Here is a 7618-nt window from a genome sequence, read left to right on the forward strand (position 1 = left end):
ATAAAAATGGCAGATGGATCATCAAAGATAACCATAACACCAATTTTAACTACAAAAATAAAAATTCCATGCCTCAAAGAGCACCACCAAGAGACAGAATGTCTCAACTTATTAAGCATGCCTTTCCTACATCTTAGCTATGTCAAGCTAAATCAAACTAGACGAGACGCACGTAGCTGGCCATGCACTGCACACTATGAGAAAAGACTCCTCTCCATCCTACCTTACATGGGAGGGAAAAGACTCGAAGATGATTCTTCGGGATCGACGCCGCCCGATTTCCAACCAAACCCCACATCTAAGGACTTCACCCCACTGGAAGAGCCGGCATTGGCGCTGGTACCAGCGCCGTCGTGCCCATTCATGTTATAGCCAGCGTTGGTGCCGGCACCGTCATGCCCGACGGTGTTATAGCCATTGTGGGCCAGGTCGTCAAGGTCCCTTCCAGATCTCACCATGTCGAACCAACCCTCATGCTGTGGCGGCGCCTGATACATTGTTGGAGACCCCACATGCATGCTGTTGGCGATGTATGGAGTGTGCGACGGCTGCTGATTCATGACGGAAGACCCCATGTCCATCTTGTTGGTGATGTATGGAGCTGGCTGCTACACATGTTACATCGCTGAAGACCCACACATGTCCATGTTGTCGGGGATGTACGGTGCCTGGGGCTGCAAGACAGGCTGTTGTCTGCTAATTTTCGTGATGTTTTTGCCCATGCTCTTGAGGATCTCCTCCAACCTACTACTGACGCTGGTGAGCTCATCGACTTTGAGGTTGAGGAGGTCATTGCCGAGCATGGCCTTGTGTAGCAAGATCCCGATCTTAGGGTCTCAGACCTTATTTTCCTTGACCAGGAGCTTGCTGAGGCGCTGACTGAGGAAGTCTCCCTGGTTCACCATCCTCTTGAACTGTCCCTCCGGCATGGTTTGGTACTGATTCATGATATCCACTACCTTGGCATGGGACGGGTACACCTTTGGAACCGCATTGCCCTCATCGTACATCAACATGCAAGCGTTGGCATTGCACATGATAGAAACCTCACCCGCCTTACTTACCAGGTTCTTACTGCATGTCTCCAAGGTATGTCGCCGACTCGAGTCATTGTCGATGTACTTGAGGGATAAAATCAGCAAAGGAAATGAGGTTTTGGCAAGATGGGAAGGTAAGATTTATAGTGGAGGATCGACCAAGATGGGGAGGCTATATTGAGAAACTTTTAACCACATACTCACAAAATAAGGAGGTGCCATATCTTCATAAATGCATCATCAAACCAAGTAGTATTTTCTTTCATTAAAAAGTGCTTAGGATGTGGACTAAGGGAACAAATATCCATAACAAAGAACTTTGGTTCTTCTCGAGACACATGCATCTTATCCGGATATATGCTTATTGTAGCTATGTATTCCAAAGTGTACATCGTCTCGTCAACCATCTATTAATTTGTAACCACGTTAAGAAATCTTTACCTACTAATAAAGTACAGATTGCTTCTGCCCATTCACCATCACACATTTTTGCAAGAAAGTCCTTCCATTCTTTGGTAATTAAACCCGCAATCCCTTCTTAGGTGGATATCTAAGAAACAATTTGTTTTTGCACAAAACCCCCTGTCATTGGGTATATTCAACATGTAGTGCTCCCTCCCCTCCATATCTTATCCAGCCGCTCCCTTTGTAGCACGGCGGGGAACGAGAAGGTGAGGGGCAGCGCCTTTGTTGGCGGCGGAGACGGTTACAACCGCAGTGGAGGATGAGAAGGCGGACGCCGTGGGCGCGTGCTCGGGTACGGGAGACCACCCTTGCATGCATGCCTCCGACCTACTTCGTGGCGCGCACCTTGTCTGCGCCGTCGTGCTCTTCTTCGACTGCGCTGCCTCCTTCCTCGTCGGCTACCACTAGTCTAGCGCCTCCACAATTCCTCTCTTTTCTCACCCATCTTCTCTCTCTCGCCCCCATGTTCCCGCATCTCATCCCGCACCCCTTCCATCATCATCTCGCCCAACTCCCACATCTCCTTCGACCCATCCCTAATCCTAGTCCCCGCAGCTGCTCTACCCGTTTCATCTACTCCCAATGCCTCACCACCGCCTCCAGTGTGAACTCCATCGCCACCACCACCGCCTTCCCTCTCGTCATCGGCCCCTCCTCTTCCTGCCCGCCTCGACATAATCAGTGAGGACTGTGCTATGCGGGGCGACTTTGACATCGGCACCGTCGTCAACAAAATCGATCTGGCCACCGACAAGGGCGCGCCGCAGGAGCCTGGCAACACAAGCGGCAGCGGCGGCAATAGGGTTCGCAGATTGGAAACTTCCCGGCCTGCCCTGCAAGCATGAGGGAGTACATTCCCTTCCTTGACAACAACAAGGAGATCAGGCGGTTGCCCTCCATGGAGCGTGGGAAGTGGTTCGAGCGGCACAGGCCCTGAGCTGCCTCGTGCCAGCCTCAAGGGGTATAAGGCGCCCATCCCCTAGCCACGGAGCAGAGATGAGGTGAGCATTTAGGTTGATTCTTTCCGGTTCAACTAGTAAAGAACCTTTTGGTTTGAGTAAAATGCACTAGCAGTCACTAAACTTGCGAAGAAAGCTCGCTTTGGTCATTGTACTTAAAAATGCGGCCAATACAGTCACCGAATACGACATGACGTGTTTGTACAGTCACTGTTCCCCATATGTCACCCATCGCCGCTCAGTTTGACCATGTGTTGACCAATCAGAGACGTCGGGTGGCATTAACCAGGCAGTTGCGCGGTATTTTTGCACAATAACCCCTGGTTCGCTTGGGTTTCGTTGAAAGAGCCTTGCCTTTTCGGCTGCGATCATAATGGGGGAGGAGAAGAGCAGTGGTAGGACAGGCGATTGTCGGCGGCACCGCACTATCTCCAATGATAGAGGTTGTGGAAAGGTCGGAGTCGTTGCGGAGGTGCGCTGCATCTTGTGGGTGGCGGAGGGGCGCCGCATCTCCTTGGGATGGCACCTGTTCGTCGACCAAATGGTGCTCCTCCACCGAACTACGGTAAGCCCCACGTACATGTGCCTTGATTTCTATTTGTAGTCTCTGATTCCGCGATTTAGGGGTTCGCATTGCGCATATGGAGTTAGGAGGACAGTTTTGCGTGCTTGATTTTGCAAGATTAAGATAGGGTTTTAGGCTGGCAAATTGGGGGTTTGGTGTGGGTTTTTGCGTGACAATTTGCGGGTTATGGCATGTGCTTATTTGTAGGGCATTATGATGCAATTGTAGGCGGTTTAGATGTTTGAATGATCATTTCCATGAATTTTGTACATACTGTTAAGGTCTCAGGTTAGCAAAGGTGGTTACTTGTAGCGTATGTTGACACATTTGTACTGTGTTTTCATGTTTGTAGGATCACACGCACTAGCAAATTCTTCGTTCAATTTAACCATGGTGGATATTTCCTTGGCAAAGGTAGCAAGAATTCTTATGTCAATGGGCATGTGCTATGTATGATGAATATGATACAGTAACATGGTCTCCGATCATGGTTGATCACCTAGTTGAGGAGATTGGTTGGGAGATGGTAGGCAGGCTGAAGGTGTGCTACTGCATTCCAATCCTATCCATGCAGAGGAATGGCTTGAGAGAAATTAGAGGAGATGCAGACACAGACCAGATGATTACCTTTGTTGAACTTGGTCACCACTCATTTAGTCTGTTCTTAGACCATGAAGACAGATTGAATTCAAACTTGAATGATGATGATGTGTTCAATTTCGCAAGAAGCCAGCTACCTCCAGTGTTTAGTCCTTCTAAGATAAGAGTTGATCATGCAGAAAGCAGTGAGGTTGTAAATGCAGAGACATATGGTCATCTCCCTGAAGGTGCAGAGCATCAAGGTGAAGCAATCCCAATGCCTATACAAGTTGTGTGTCCTGAGAGCTCAGATGTTGATGTGAGCAATTATGTGTTTGCAAGAAGGAAGTGTTCTTTTGGTAACCATGATGAAAATGTCGAAGATGAAGCTATAATGCAGGAAACACAACAACATGGAAGTAATGAAGGAGGAACATTAGGAGTGTGCAAAAGGAAAACCAGACAGAATTGCACACCTCAAGACATGGAAGAAGCTGATAGTGATTCAGATGACTCTAACTTTGATCCTGGAGCCATAGTGGACAGTGACTATGGCATAAGTGATGGTGATGATGATTTATATGTTGATAATGTAGACATGGATGAGCCTATAGAGATAAAGAAGAAGAAAGAAGATAAATGGAAGCAGAAGGTTCAAAAATAAAAAGAATCGGTGAAAGCAAATGAGAAAGATGGAGATAAAGCAGCAGCACATGATCTTGAAGATGAGTTATATGAATCAGAGGGTGATGACTTATGGGCACCAGATTCTGATGATGAATAGGTATTCATGAAGTTCAAGGCATTCGGAACAGAGGATCTACATTGTCCCAAATTTCATGTTGGTCAAGTTTTCCAAACTGTTGAGCTGTTGACGAAAGCCATCAAGGAGTACTGCTGCAAAAATAGAGTAGATGTGAAATTGACAGTCAATTATAGAAAAAGAGTGAAGGCAACATGTGATGAGCTTAGGCTGATATCTATTGTAATGGGTAACCTTATTTCTGACATTTGCAAAAATTGGATTAAAAAGGTGTTTCATAATGGCACATGGAGCAAGTTATATTTAATATTTTGCCCGGTGCAACGCACGAGCATTTTTTGTACTAAAGAGGCTATTGCTTCTACCAGTCTGTTGTAGAATTGCCCTTATAATTGACACAAATTACACCCAATGCCACCACTAAGTGAAAAGATGTTTTGATTTTTTTAAGTCACCGGTCTTCACAATGGTTCACATATATTTATCTGCTCAAAATTAACAAGGGCACTGCTATTCCAGTGGCTAGAGCGTCGGACTTCCACCGTGAAGATCCGAGTCCGATCCCAGCTTCTCCCCCATTTTTCTCACTTTTCCCTCCAAATTCTGTCTGGCATAGGATAGAGCCGCCTCTTTTCCCTTTGAATTTTGGCTCATGTAGGATAGAGCCGCCTCGCCTTTTCTCGTTTTCCCTCTGAATTTTGGCTGGCATAGGACAGAGCCACCTCTTTTCCCTCTAAATTTTGGCTGGCATAGGATGGAGCCGCCTCGTCTCTAAATTTTGGCTGGCGTACGATAGAGCCGCCTCGCCCAAGCGTGGCTTAGCAGATAGGCTGCATACTATTGTAATTTCGGCTCAGCTACTCTCTGTTTAACATTGTCTGTTTTTTATGGACTCAACTACTTATTAAAATATTTATATCTTCCAACCTTAACTCTAAGTGTAATATGTCACGTATGAAAGTCACTTAGAAAAATGTGTAGATTTCAAATATGTTATTATCTTGCATGTTAATCATTTATAGAATTATGTTTAGCTAGGATGCATCCTTAATTGTAGTGACCTAAACGCTCTTATATTTCTTTACAGAGGGGTATAGGTTTTTTAAAGATGCCTATTGTATATGTTTCCTACCCATTTAAAATTACTAGATAAGATAGTCTGATGCTCTCACAAAAGCTATTACTGGCATCATATGGTATGTTCATTCGTACCAACTAACATATGCTAAAGATTACAACAGGCACATAATCATCCTCTTTATTTCATCCAGCGCACAATAACCAACCCATATACGATGATGTACATTAAACTGCAGATACGAGTTTTATGTAAACCACACACACCTTCAATACACTTCCAAAATCGTCCCATGTTTATCTTTGTACGCAACACCACATATCTTGTTATTTCTTGTACGACATCGTGAAAGATTTGAAGGGATTTGCTGATGTTGTTAGAGTGTGTGTATAAGAGGGCTTTTTTCCTCCCGTTGCAACACACGGGCATGTTTACTAGTTATCAATAAAGAACATACGCAAAATTATCCTTCAATGCAGGGCGAAACGAAGTTCTGCCAATTTTTCCAATACGTTAATTGAATGCCGTCCCATACATCCGGGGCTTATAGTTGCTTGATGACCCAGTGGTTCGTGTTACTAGTATTCACTAACACGTTCAAACAAATTGTGAAAAGAAAAAAACAAATTTATGTGCCCCATAGTTATTGCTTTCCATCTAGAGGAGATTGACCAAACTTTTTGATTGTGTGTGTGTGTCACATGGCATATAGCCTGGCTAAGGGCATATTCAATGGAGACCCGCAAATTTTCTCCCGCATCCGTCCGCGGAGACAGATATAGGAGGCCACCATCCAATCTGTCCGCAAATATTGCAAACACTATCCAAACAACCGGACGAAATTCTTGCAAACACAGCCGGATTTTCATACAAAACGAAAGAAGTTCATGCAAACACGGTGGATTTTCATTAGATTTCCTATAAACACAATGGAATTCATTACATTTTGGACATAGTTCAACTAAAAGCAGTGCTCGTCTGACTCTAGAGGTATAATGCCTAAACTAAAAGACCGTTGGTGCCCGTTCCCCATCTCCGGCCATGAGCCCCAAAAGTTGAAGCTTCGCCATCTCCAGCTCTGCCTTCTGAGCCCCGGTAACTGAAGTTGTCCGCCTCCATGTCGTCACCAAGCGACTAATCGGCCGACGTTGCTCAACCCATCAAGTTTGGCGTCGACGGGAAGGGGGAGCGGTGGCCTTCGTGGTCGTGGTGGCGGGCCGCGGCCTTGGCGGAGCCGGCGATGTCGTACTCGTCATCAGTCGCGCCGAACACCTCGTTCGCCACCTCGTCGCACTCCTTGTAGGCAACCGCTAGTTCTGCCGCCCGCTGACGGTACCACCAGCGGGTGAGCCGGATCTCGCGGGCGAAGCGATAGGAGTCGAGCGGCACCGCCTGCTCCGCCAGGTCCGCATTCGGCACGATCACCCTGCCGGCGGCGAGCTACTCCTCCGCCTGTAGGTGCTCCTCCAGGAGTTGGTGGTTGTAAGCAACGTTGGCCTGCGCCTCCCGGAACTGCTCCTCCCCCACCATTTCCATGTAATGGGCATGGGCCTTGCCGATGGTCATGGTGCAATGTGCCAGCGAGGGTGGCGTGGACGAGGAGGCTTGCGCGGACGAGGAGACTTGCGCGGACGAGTAGACTGGTGCTGGTTCGTCGTAGGCGACGTCCTCCATTGGGACGTCACCTCCTCCTACTGTCTGATGTCCTGCCAGCCGGCAGCAATAGCGGCCATCTCCTTCTTCTGCTCCGGCGTTAGCCCGTCTCAGAGAGCTTTGGCGCGCGAGGAATCCATGGTGGGAGTAGTGCGGAGAGGGATCAGAGGTGGACGACTACGGCTATGGCCGGGATAGCAGTTGGTATAGCAATGGCGGGTGGCAGAGGGACGGACGGGTTGCACCGGAGTAGCCGCCTCAGCAACCGCGTGTCATTAATGTGGGAAGCAGACATATAGATGGACGACTGTCGTGTCATTTGAATGCCGTGCAGTCGTGTGCATCGGGAAGCGGTGCTCTCTCGGCCGGCATGTCCCTTCAATGCCGGCGCCAGTGAGCGGTCGTGTCCGCTCTGGCCAGGCATGAATGCGGGCACTGACGCTCTAGAGTGGCGCTGATCTTTTCAGGCGGGAAGCGGGTGGGGCGAGGGAGGGGTTTGGGTGGGCCAGGGCGGTTAGA

The 7618-nt window shown here is 47.9% G+C and overlaps 1 pseudogene; it reads right to left on the bottom strand.

The window, feature by feature from the left end:
- Window positions 1–224: 224 nt before the first annotated feature.
- On the bottom strand, window positions 225–1133 carry LOC119316080 (annotated as a pseudogene).
- Window positions 1134–7618: the final 6485 nt, after the last annotated feature.

The sequence above is a fragment of the Triticum dicoccoides genome, chromosome 6A (genome assembly GCF_002162155.2).
Source record: "Triticum dicoccoides isolate Atlit2015 ecotype Zavitan chromosome 6A, WEW_v2.0, whole genome shotgun sequence".
NCBI lineage: Eukaryota > Viridiplantae > Streptophyta > Magnoliopsida > Poales > Poaceae > Triticum > Triticum dicoccoides.